Source organism: Kogia breviceps, chromosome 1 (assembly GCF_026419965.1).
Source record: "Kogia breviceps isolate mKogBre1 chromosome 1, mKogBre1 haplotype 1, whole genome shotgun sequence".
NCBI lineage: Eukaryota > Metazoa > Chordata > Mammalia > Artiodactyla > Physeteridae > Kogia > Kogia breviceps.
This window is the reverse complement of record NC_081310.1, coordinates 139,835,917-139,850,017: the sequence shown is the minus strand read 5'-3', so window position 1 is coordinate 139,850,017 and position 14,101 is coordinate 139,835,917. Positions and strand designations below refer to the sequence as shown.

Below are 14,101 nucleotides of genomic sequence, written 5' to 3'. Positions count from 1 at the left end.
GTGCTAATGACAAACACACAGAGTCTAAGTTGGCAACTTTTTTGAAAATACGAAACTTTGAAAATATTGAGAATGTATTATACATTTGAAAGTTACTAATAAAGAAAATCTTAAAAGTTATCAATGCTGAAAAAAATCATGGTAACTGTGAGCTGATGGATGTTAACTAAACTTATTGTGGCAATCATTTTGTAATACATATATATAAATCAAATTATTATGTTGTACACCTTAAACTAATATATTGCCATATATCAGCTATATCTCAATAAAGCTATTGACAAAAACAAAAAACAAAAAGCTACAGCTGAGATATTTAATAGTGAAATATTGAATACTCTCCCTCTGAGGTAACAATGCAGAGCTGTGGAAGAAACTATGGTTTATTTTCAACAAATGAGGCTAGAACTTTTGTATATCTATATGAGGGGGACCCACAAACTTGACTGCTACCTTACACCATATATAAAAATTAATGAAAGATGACTCATGAGCGTCAAATTAAGATAATCAAGCTTCCAGAATACAACATAGGAGAATATCTTCATGACCTTGAAGTAAGCAAAGGTTTCCTAAACAGGGTACAAAAGACAAAAACCATAACAAAATAAAAACATAATTGGACTTCATTGAGATTAAGAACTTTTGTTTATTAAAAATATCAGTAGCAGAGTGAAGAGGCAATAGGATAATAATTTCATTATCTATCTATCTATCTAAGGGGTTATATCTAGGATGTATAAAGAACTCACACAAATCAAGCAAGACCAAAAATAAATAAATAAAGCATAGTCAAAAGGCTTGAACAAGTAGCACATCAAAGAGAATGACCAGATGGCCAATAAGCATCAAAAAGATGGTCAATATAATTATTCATTAGGGAAATGCAACTTAAAATCACAATATACTATTATACATTCACCAGAAAGTCTAAAATTTAAAAGACTGAAAATACCAAGCATTGGGAAGGATGTGGAATAACTGGAACTCTCCTATGATTACTGGTGGAAGTGTGCCTTTGGAAAACTATTAAAACTGTAGCTGTTAAAGCTAAACATATACCTACACTATGATTCAGCAATTGTACTGCAGGTATATGGCCAAGAGAGGTGAGTATATATGCCAAACGAAACACATAAACAAGAATATTCATACCAAATTTATTCATTATAGTAGAAAACCAGAAGCAACTCAAATGGCCATCATCAGGAGAATAGAGTACTAATCTATTGTGTATTCCTATAACGGAAAACAAAACAACAATTTAAAAACAATGAACTACCGATAAACACAACAACAGGATGAATCTCACAGATATTATGTTCAAAGCAAAATGAACTGGTGTTGATAGAAGTCAGAAGAGTGATTATCCCTGGTGGGTGGCTGAAGTAGCATGAAAGAACTTTCTGAGGTAATGGAAATGTTTTGTATCTTGATGAAGATCGTGGTTACTCAAAGGTATTCATATGTGAAAAATCATTGAGGTGTACACTTAAGATTTGTACACTTTCCTATCTCATTATACCTATTTTGGACATAATTTAAAAGATGCTAAACCATAAAAAAAGAAAATACTGTGCATAAATATATTGTTGTGAAAAGAATATTTGAAAGGAGGGTTAAACATGTTTTCTTTACATCCAAAAAGTATTTTGACTGCACTGCAAAAAGGAAAAGGTCAATCTGCAAAATATATTTTATGAACAAAGAGTGATTTGCTGATGAAGTTGAATCTTTTAGGAAAGATGTGTAAGTAACTCAAGAGAATAACTGAAAAGATAGGAAGCTGGAATGATACCATGTATCCTGTAAATAAACTCAGCAATTAAGGACAAAATTGGCTAGCCAGTACAAATATCCTATTAATGTTTTATATATATATATATATATATATATGCATAATTTAACACTTCTTAAGATGCTCATTTAACAAAAGCTATTTTTTAAAGAAGAAATTAAAGTCTACTAGAAATTCATTCCATTTTTTCCTTACCCTTTGCAATTTGCAGTGAACCATGTATCATTCTGAAGCTGTATGATTTAAAATATTTTTGCAGTTCACTTTAATGTACAATGTTGTCATATAAAAGCTTGTTTTAAAAAATGATCAGTGATGAATGTAACTACACTTGATGAAACATAAATCACTGGGGAAGAATATAACTAATTTTTGCATATCCGTATATACCATGATTATATTTAAACTTTAAATTTGGGGGTATTCAAACGAGTAATTTTTCTTTCATATTTCACTTAGCCATTTTCTTACATTTCTGTTATGTACTTTTGACATAAACAACTTTCATTATAAGCTGCTGCAATTTATGATGTCAACTCTTTGTCCCACTTAAAACTGCACAAATTTAGGCTTGTTGATATATCCAAAATTCTACTATTACATCGTGATACATCTTTTACATTGACATTTGTAAACACACATACACACACTTACCCACAACACACGCACACCTACACCCACACACATCAAAAAGCAAAGGTCAACTTTATCAAATAACAAAACGTCCTCTACTATTTGTAAAAATTGCTGAAAATTTTCAAAAATTAATTGTGTAGAATTCTTAAGAAGTGAAAGTATACATTAGGATTATGAAATAGGTAAAAATGTAAGGGTACAGAAAGCAAAATATGTTGGCAGGTGAAGTAAAGTAGACTTTATTTTATCCTCCCTCTTTTTTTCCCAGAAAAATAATTATTATCCAGATATCTGTTCCAAGTCCACTAAAATAAATAAGTAGGAATAAGGAGAGTTTACCAATTGATATATAATCATTAAAAATCATTACTATACTATACTAATAATCAAAAATTTATTACTACTTTAACCTCTTTTTGTGGGGCAATGCAAAGGATTTTAAAGGTTTATATGAAAAATAACTTTCTAGTACTTTTCTGTAAATATTGTTTACCTAGACAAAAAACTGAATACCAATTGTTTTTCCAAAAGGAGGTTTACTTTAAAGCATGCATAATTATTTTCTTTAGGAAGAATTTGTAATTATCAATGATACCACCACAAACATATTTCCTATGCTTGTTTAAAAAAAAAACCCCAAAGCCAAAAAACCTCCCTCAATAAGCTCCTAACTGGATTTGCTACAAATACATCAGAACATGTTCTCTTCATCTATTTCCAGAAAACATTAAAACACAGCCCTCAACAAGCTGTTTTCATTTATAATACAATGCATTTGCAGTGTTGGCAAATGGGAAATCCCACAGCCGGTGAATTAACAGGAAGCTGCATCTAGAGTTAACAATCTCCCAGGACCCTTTTTGTAAAGAAATGTCCTTTGTAAGAACATGCACAAACGTGCAATGTCATACTTGGCAGAAAACTTGTGAATTTTATTCCCATTCCATTTAGTAACTTATGCTTTTTCACATACACAAGCTTGTGACTTTGGGCATGTTTATGAAGACCACATATATATACATATATATGTATAGTGACATATATATGTACATATATATCAGATTATGTATATATATGATTGTGTATATATGACTATATATATTATTGTGATATGATTGTATATATATGACTATATATTATTATATATCATTATGCATAAATACATGAATACTGTATTATATGTACATATGTATCATATATATGATTTAACAGCAGTTCTTAGGGTTTGTGCAATAAGCTCTTTAATTACACAAAATATTAGCATGACATGAAATGGAATGAAACTATACTGGATAGGGTGGTCCACTGCCACTGAAGCAATTTTTAGGTGACATTATATTTAAAAATCCTTACAAACATCAGAAAGTATTTACAGTAGCAAATGTCACTAGCCCTTAACATGTTGGAGTGCAGTCCTTCTCTGCAATCCTATAACCACCTTAAGAGAAAGCAGTGAGGTCCAGTAGCAGTTAAACTGTGATTAGACTAAAACACATTATTTCCAAAATACAAAATAAAACAATTCTATATTTCATAGTGACAACTAGTAGTTTATAGACATATTCTGAATATGTCTAAATAATGTGAGACAAACTTTGAGAACGTGTAATACCTCCTGGAATACTCTTCTAAAGATTTGTTAATTATTGTACATGATATGAAATGTTTCAAGGCAGAAGTTTATTTGGGAGCATTATTCAACCTCCTTGCAAAGTTTCTTACACTGATGTGCATCTCTTTAATTGTAATCATGGAACCAAAGATCTTTTTAACTGCTTCTATCTTTTACTATTAATTTCCATGCATCTTCAGCTATAATAAAAGAATGTTTTATTTTAAAAGTCAACTTTGGTCATATAAGCAAAAAATTTGGTCATGTAAGGAAAAAACTCATGAATAAAATCATTTTGATAGCATTTTAAGTTTATATTATATAATCCTAAGATGATGTTAGTATAACTCATGTAGGTATATATAACAAGTAGAAAGATAAAACTCCCCTACAAGCATGTGAGCAGGTCCAGAAATATCTTTTGCTTAATATCACATATATAAAGTGCTTTAAAAATGCTCTAGGGGGCTTCCGTGGTGGCGGAGTGGTTGAGAGTCCGCCTGCCAATGCAGGGGACACAGGTTCGTGCCCCAGTCCGGGAAGATGCCACATGCCGTGGAGTGGCTGGGCCTGGGACCCATGGCCGCTGAGCCTGTGCGTCCGGAGCCTGTGCTCCTCAATGCGAGAGGCCACAACAGTGAGAGGCCCATGTACCACAAAAAAAAAAAGGCTGTAGGATCACAGCAATCATAAATTCTAACTATAGGTGGTCATTCATGTGGAGATAAAGGCAAATGCTCTGGGCATGGATGAAGAATTCAGCAGTAGACAATACATTAAATTTCTAAAAGTTTATGAAGAAAGGTAAAATTTAGAAAATACAAAGAGCTTCTCACAGCTTTCAAGCAATAGAAATCCTTCAGAGGGACATGATGTAGGCAACTGTATCCCTTTTGTATTCTCAGTCTAATAACTTAGTCTTAAATGTGAAAAAAATCATTACCTAAAAGGAGGAGGTAACATATTCTTTCATGTAACTGATTTAAAAGATAGAAGTTTTAAAATTCCTTATTATAATGACTAGATTTAAGGTTGTGAGCATTTGAACACCAACAAGAGCAGAAGGGGAAGATGGATTTACTTGGTATTATACACACATGTAAAATTACAGAGGTTAAAGACAACCATTGGCCCAGGGGGATGACTTAGCATCGGTTAGTGCTAGTACTGTTTCAGCCACTGTAAGAAATAGATGTTCTTTTAAAGTTATGTATAAATCATCTTTTTTGAAACTAGAAATTTATCATTTATATAGTTTATATAATCTGAGATGTAATGTTTGAGGAATTGGAAAAGGAATAAAAACATATTTCTCCCTTCAACTGCAGAAGCTGCTGGCTTGCAAATCTCTTGCCTTGAGGTTTGTTGATGATTAACAGTAAAAAAAGTAAGAAAATAGAGAATTTCCGAGCCATAATCAAGGAGGTTTTTTTGCTCTCCCATAATCTCTGTGACCCTCTTCAGTCCTAAATAAATGTATATTAAGTAAAGACAGTGTGCGTTCCATGATAACTGCAAGTTCAAGTTCTCTAGTTGTCTCTTTTTGTTATGGCCATTCTAATTTCCCTGCTTGCTCCCCATACAATTCTGGGGATTCCAGTTAAAGAGAACTAAAAAAAAAAAAAAAGGTAGCTCAGAGGAAAATCTAAGCCTTTAGGATTGGGGTATAAAAAACAGACAAACAAAACAAAATAGCAAAACAACAACAAAGCTTTGAGCAATATGGCAGATAAATTAATTAGAAACCCAGTAATACAAGTAAGCAGAAAGTAAAGAGCAAATGGCTCACAGATTTTGGATTAATTTAACTAAAATGAATTTGATTGCCTGTAGGGACATACAAGCTTACAAGAAACCTAATTCTATTGTCTCTACTATGTTATATTAATAACTGCCTCTATGTAAGCCTGTGATAGTAATGATAGGTGCTAACTCATTCTTCACGCTGAATACTTTTCACTTGTAGAATTAGACTGGACTTTACAACAGAATCACTGATAAATATATGTGGTATGATGCAGAATTAATTTTGAGCTAACATTTTCACTGATCAAAATATTGGTACAAATAATTTGATTTGAAAATACAAAATCACCTGAATGATTAAGGAATTATAATTTCCTTGTTATATAACATGTAAGTCACATTTTAGAATAAGTACTAACTTTTCACTTAACAAAAATATTTACCAATGATGATAAAATGTTTAAGATTTATAATAAAGTCAGAAGTTATGAAAAAAAGGAAAGAGGACCTTCAAGATGGCAGAGGAGTAAGACATGGAGATCACCTTCCTCCCCACAAATACATCAAAAATACATCCACATGTGGAACAACTGCTACAGAACACCTACTGAACGCTGGCAGAAGACCTCAGATTTCCCAAAAGGCAAGAACCTCCCCAAATGCCTGTACCTGGGTAGGGCAACAGAAAAAAAGGAAAAAGAGTGACAAAAGAATACAGACGGGCCCTGCACCTCTGGAAGGGAGCTGTGAAGGAGGAAAAGTTTCCACACAGAAGGAAGCCCCTTAACTGGTGGAGACAGGGGGTGGGTGGCAGGGGAAGCTTCAGAGTCACAGAGGAGAGCACAGCAACAGGGGTGCAGAGGGCAATGTGGAGAGATTCCCGCACAGAGGATCAGTGCCGACCAGCACTCACCAGACAGAGAGGCTGGTCTGCTCACCCACTGGGGTGGGTAAAGGTTGGGAGCAGAGGCTCGGGCTTCAGAGATCAAATCCCAGGGAGAGAACTGGGGTTGGTTGCATGAACACAGCCTGAAGGGTGCTAGTGTGCCACAGCTAGCCGGGAGGGGGTCTGGGAAAAAGTCTGGACTGCATAAGAGGCAAGAGACCATGATTCAGGGTGCACGAGGAGAGGGTATTCAGAGCACTGCCTAAACGAGCTCCAGAGACAGGCGCGAGCCACGGCTATCAGCATGGACACCACAGACGGATATGAAACGCTAATGTTGCTGCCACTGCCACCAAGAATCCTGGGTACAAGCACAGGTCACTATCCAAACCTCCTCTCCCAGGAGCCTATGCAGCCCGCCACTGCCGTGGCCCTGTGATCCAGGGAAAACTTCCCTAGGAGAACACATGGAGCACCTCAGGTCGTTGCAATGTCATGCCGGCCTCTGCTGCCAAAGGCTCGCCCTGCGTTCCATACCTTTCCCTCCCTCTGGCCTGAGTGAGCTGGACCCCCTCATCAGCCGCTCCTGTAACCCCTCCTGTCTGGGTGGGATGTCAGAGGTGACCTACATGCAGAGGTGGGGCCAAATCTAAAGCTGAACCCCAAGAGCTGTACGAACAAATAAGAGAAAGGGAAATCTCTCTGTGCAGCCTCAGGAGCAGTGGACTAAATCTCCACAAACACCTTGATGTACCCTGCATCTGTGGAATACCTGAATAGACAACAAATCATCCCAAAATCGAGGCAGTGGACTTTGGGAGCAAATGTAGACTTGAGACTTGCTTTCTGCATCTAATTTGTTTCTAGTTTTATGTTTACCTTAGCTTAGTATTTAGAGCTTATTACCATTGGGAGATTTGTTTATTGATTCAGTGGCTCTCTTCCTTTTCTTTTAAATAGATGTATATTATTTATCTTTTCCTTTATCTCTTTTTGTCAGTATGTATGTGTATGCTTCTTTGTGTGATTTTGTCTGTATAGGTTTGCTTTTACCATTTGTCCTAGGGTTCTATCTATCCATTCTATTAGTATAGTATTTAGTGCTTGTTAACATTGGAGGATTTTTTATTGTTTTGGTTGCTCTCTTCTTTTTTTAAATTTTAATAATATTTTTTTAATTTTAATTTTTATTTTAATAACTTTATTTTATTCATTTATTTATTTTTTCTTTCTTTTGTTTCTCCCTTTTCTTCTGAGCTGTGCAGCTGACAAGGTCTTAGTGATCTGGCCATTGTCAGGCCTGAGCCTCTGAGGTGGGAGACCCAAGTTCAGGACACTGGTCGGGAAAGGACTTCCCAGCCCCACATAATATCTATTGGCTAGAGCTCTCCCAGAGATCTCCGGAACAATGCTAAGACCCAGCTCCACTCTAAGACCAGGAAGCTCCAATGCTGGACACCACATGCCAAACAACTAGCAAGGCAGGAACACAACCCCACCCACTAGCAGACAGGCTGTCTAAGATTATAATAGGTTCACAGACACTCCAAAACAAACCACCGGACGTGGTCCTGCCCACCAGAAAGACAAGATCCAGCCTCATTCATCAGAACAGAGGCACCAGTCCCCTCCAAAAGGAACCCTACACAACCCACTGAACCAAACTTACCCACTGGGGTCAGACACCAAAAACAACTGGAACTATGAACCTGCAGCCTGTGAAAAGGAGACCCCAAACACAGTAAAAGTTAAGCAAAATGAGAAGATAGATGCAGATGCAGGAGGAAGTTAAAAACCAGACCAAACAAATGAGGAGGAAATAGGCAGTCTACCTGAAAAAGAATTCAGAGTAATGATAAGAAAGGTGATCCAAAATCTTGGAAATAGAATGGAGAAATACAAGACATGTTTAACAAGGACACAGAAGAACTAAGGAGCAAACAAACAATAATGAACAACACAATAAATGAAATTAAAAATTCTCTAGAAAGAATCAATAGCAGAATAACTGCGGAAGAAGAACGGATAGGTGATCTGGAAGATACAATAGTGGAAATAACTACCACAGAACAGAATAAAGAAAAAAGAATGAAAAGAATTGAGGACAGTCTCAGAGACCTCTGGGACAACATTAAACACACCAACATTCGAATTATAGGGTTCCCAGAAGAAGAAGAGGAAAAAGAAAGGGACTGAGAACATATTTGCAGAGATTATAGTTGAAAACTTCCCTAATATGGGAAAGGAAATAGTGAATCAAGTCCAGGAAGCACAGAGAGTCCCATACAGGATAAATCCATGGAGAAACATGCCAAGACAGGTTAATCAAACTATCAAAAAGTAAATACAAAGAAAAATATTAAAAGCAGCAAGGAAAAAGCAACAAATAATATACTAAGGAATCCCTATAAGGTTAACAGCTAATCTTACAGCAGAAACTCTGAAAGTCAGACGACGGTGGTAGGACATATTTATGCGATGAAAGGGAAAAACCTACAAACCAAGATGACTCTACTAAGCAAGGATCTCATTCAGATTCGACAGAGAAATTAAAACTTTTACAGATAAGCACAAGGTAAGAGAATTCAGCACCACCAAAACAGCTTTACAACAAAGGCTGAAGGAAATTCTCTAGGCAGGAAACACAAGGGAAGGAAAGGACCTACAATAACAAACCCAAAACAGTTAAGAAAATGGTCATAGGAATATACATATCAATAGCAAACTTAAATGTAAGTGGATTAAAAGCTCCAACCAGAAGACACCAACTGGCTGAATGGATATAATAACAAGACCCATATATATGCTGTCTACAAGAGACCCACTTCACACCTAGGGAAACATACAGACTGAAAGTGAGGGGATGGAAAAATATATTCCATGCAAATGGAAATCAAAAGAAAGCTGGAGTAGTAATTCTCATATCAGGAAAAAGAGAGCTTAAAATAAAGACTATTACAAGAGACAAAGAGGGACATGACATAATGATCAAGGGATCAATCCAAGAAGAAGATATAACAATTGTAAATATTTATGCACCCAACATTGGAACACCTCAATATATAATGCAAATGCTAACAGCCATAAAAGGAGAAATCGACAATAACACAAAAATAGTAGGGGACTTTAACACCCCACTTTCACTAATGGACAGATCATCCAAAATGAAAATAAAAAAGGAAACACAAGCTTTAAAAGACACATTAAAAATGATGTATTTAATTGATATTTATAGGATATTCCATCCAAAAACAACACAATACAGTTGTCAAGTGCTCATGGAGCATTCTCCAGGATAGATCATATTTAGGGTCACAAATCAATCCTCGGTAAATTTAAGAAAATTGAAATCATATCAAGTATCTTTTCTGAACACAATGCTATAAGACTAGATACCAATTACAGGAAAAAAACCACAAACACATGGAGGCTAAATAACCAAAAGATAACTGAAGAAATCAAAGAGGAAATCAAAAAATACCTAGAAACAAGTGACAAAGAAAACATGATGACCCAAAACCAAAGGGGTGCAGTAAAAGCAGTTCTAAGAGGGAAGTTTATAGCAATACAATCTTAACTCAAGAAGTAAGAAACATCTCAGATAAACAGCCTAAACTTACACCTAAAGCAATTAGAGAAAGAAGAACAAAAAATCCCCAAAGTTAGCAGAAGGAAAGAAATCATAAAGATCACATCAGAAATAAATGAAAAAGAAATGAAGGAAATGATAGCAAAGATCAATAAAGATAAACAAATTGATAAACCATTATCCTGACTCATCAAGAAAAAAATGGAGAAGACTCAAATCAATAGAATTAGAAATGAAAAAGGAGATGTAACAACTGACACTGCAGAAATACAAAGGATCATGAGTGATTACTACAAGCAGCTAAATGCCAATAAAACGGACAACCTGGAAGAAATGGACAAATTCTTAGAAAAGCACAATCTTCGAGACTGAACCAGGAAGAAATAGAAAATATAAACAGACCAATCACAAGCCCTGAAATTGAAAATGTGATTATACATCTTCCAACAAACAAAAGCCCACGACCAGATGGCTTCACAGGCGAATTCTATCAAACATTTAGAGAAGAGCTAACACCTATCCTTCTCAAACTCTTCCAAAAGATAAAAGAGGGAGGAACATTCCCAAACTCATTTTATGAGGCCACCATCACCCTGATACCAAAACCAGACAAAGACGTCACAAAGAAAGAAAACTACAGGCCAATGTCACTGGTGAACATAGATGCAAAAATCCTCAACAAAATACTAGCGAACAGTATCCAACAGCACATTAAAAAGATCATACACCATGAACAAGTGGGGTATATTCCAGGAATGCAAGGATTCTTCAATATATGCAAATCAATCAATGTGATACATCATATCAACAAACTGAAGGAGAAAAACCATAGGATTATCTCAATAGATGCAGAGAAAGCTTTTGACAAAATTCAACACCCATTTATGATAAAAACCCTGCAGAAAGTAGGCACAGAGGGAACTTTCCTCAACAAAATAAAGGCCATATTTGACAAACCCACAGCCAACATTGTTCTGAATGGTGAAACACTGAAACCATTTCCACTAAGATCAGGAAGAAGACAAGGATGCCCACTCTCACCACTCTTATTCAACACAGTTTTGGAAGTTCTAGCCACAGCAATCAGAATGAAAAGGAATAAAATGAGTCCAAATCAGAAAAGAAGTAAACCTGTCACTGTTTGCAGATGACATGATACTATACATAGAGAATCCTATGATACCACCAGAAAACTACTAGAGCTAATCAAATAATTTGGTAAAGTAGCAGGATACAAATTAATGCACAGAAATCTCTTGCATTCCTATACACTAATGATGAAAAATCTGAAAGAGAAATTAAGAAAACACTCCCATTTACCACTGCAACAAAAAGAATAAAATACCTAGGAATAAACCTACCTAAGGAGACAAAAGACCTGTATGCATAAAACTATAAGATGCTGATGAAAGAAGTTACATATGATATAAACAGATGGAGAGATATACCATGCTTTTGGATTGGAAGAATCCATATTGTGAAAATGACTATACTACCCAAAGCAACCTACAGATTCAATTCAATCCCTATCAAACTGCCAATGGCATTTTTCACAGAAGTAGAATAAAAATTTTCACAATTTGTATGGAAACACAAAACACCTTGAATAGCCAAAGCAATCTTGAGAAAGAAAAATGGAGCTGGAGGTATCAGGCTCCTGGACTGCAGACTATACTACAAAACTACAGTAATCAAGACCGTATGGTACTGCCATAAAAACAGAAATATAGATCAGTGTAACAGGATAGAAAGCCCAGAGATAAACTCACGCACATATGGTCACCTTATGTCTGATAAAGGTGGCAAGACTATAGAATGGAGAAAAGACAGCCTCTTCAATATGTGGTGCTGCAAAAACTGGACAGCTACATGAAAAAGAGTGAAATTAGAACACTCCCTAACACCATACACAAAAATAAACTAAAAATGGATTAAAGACCTAAATGCAAGGCCAGACACTCCAAAACTCTTAGAGGAGAACATAGGCCGAACACTTTATGATATAAATCACAGCAAGATCCTTTTTGACTGACCTCCTAGAGAAATGGAGATAAAAAGAAAAAAAAAAGAAATGGGACCTACTGAAACTTAAAAGATTTTGCACAGCAAAGGAAACTATAAACAAGATGAAAAGATAACCCTCAGAATGGGAGAAAATATTTGCAAATGAAGCAACTGATAAAGGAATAATCTCCAATATTTACAAGCAGCTCATGCAGCTCAATATCAAAACAACAAACAACCCGATCCAAAAATTGGCAGAAGACCTAAATAGACATTTCTCCAAAGAAGATATACAGATTGCCCACAAACGTATGAAACGATGCTCAACATCACTAATCATTAGAGAAATGCAAATCAAAACTACAATGAGGTATCACCTCACACCAGTCAGAATGGGCATCACCAAAAACTCTGCAAACAATAAATGCTAGAGGGTGTGGAGAAAAGGAAACTCTCCTGCACTGTTGGTGGGAATGTAAATTGATACAGCCACTATGAAGAACAGTATAGAGGTTCCTTAAGAAACTAAAAATAGAACTACCATATGACCCAGCAATCCCACTACTGGGTATGTACCCTGAGAAAATCATAATTCAAAAAGGGCCATGTACCACGATGTTCACTGCAGCTCTATTTACAATAGCCAGGACATGGAAGCAATCTAAGTGTCCATTGACAGATGAATGGATAAAAATGTGGCACATATATACAATGGAATATTACTCAGCCATAAAAAGAAACGAAATTGAGTTATTTGTAGTGAGGTCGATGGACCTGGAGTCTGTCATACAGAGTGAAGTAAGTCAGGAAGAGAAAAACAAATACCGTATGCTAACACATATATATGGAATCTAAAAAAAAAAACCATGTTTCTGAAGAACCTTAGGAGCAGGACCCGAATAAAGGTGCAGATGTAGAGAATGGACTTGAGGACACAGGGATAGGGAAGGATAAGCTGGGATGAAGTGAGAGAGTGGCGTTGACATATATACACTACCAGATATAAAATAGATAGCTAATGGGAAGCAGCCACATAGCACACGGAGATAAGCTAGGTGCTTTGTGACCACCTAGAGGGGTGGGATAGGGAGGGTGGGAGGGAGATGCTAGAGGGAGGGGATATTGGTATATATGTATACTTATAGCTGATTCACTTTGTTATACAGCAGAAATTAACACACCATTGTAAAGCAATTATACTCCAATAAATATGTTAAAAAAATAAAAAAGAAAATAGCTCTATGTAATTGAGACTTGCCAAAAGGAACTTGAAAACGTATAGTATCTTCTACATTGAGCTCTAATATGCTACACATTTCAAGTGTTTCTTAAACATCTTCATTGGAAGAATTTTAAGTAAAATTAAAATAAATCATTGCTCTATAGTAGCATACATGACAAAATTAGAGACGGTAAATGTAAGCAACTAATTTTTAAATAATCCTAGTTCCTAATCTGTTTTTAATATCACAAGTCCACTTTTTCTTCTATTCATGCAACAAAGGAAATAAATAGGAAGTGGGAAAAAGAAGAGTCAGAAGTTACTCTAACTTATTTATTAGTTCTTATATTTCACTCAATAACATGTTACTCAGTAACCGTAGTAAACAAACTGTTAGGATGAAAGAAGTGACATCTGTATAAAATTGCTATTGCTAAATATACTCCTGTGATAGTATCTCATTCAAATTTCCTATTATATTGACCTAACAAAAACACAGAGACATATTATTGTGCAAGCTATATAAAAAGGCTTCATTCTTATAATGAACAACTGAATGCCCCAAATGAAAGTCTACATGAGCACATAAGCAGTGGCATGTGTATTTT

General features: G+C 35.5%; 1 protein-coding gene across 1 annotated transcript in view; it reads right to left on the bottom strand.

Moving 5' to 3' along the window:
- The window catches only part of NEGR1 (neuronal growth regulator 1), a 921,576-nt gene that overhangs the window by 745,487 nt on the left and 161,988 nt on the right, over nt 1-14,101 (bottom strand). The window lies entirely within an intron of this gene.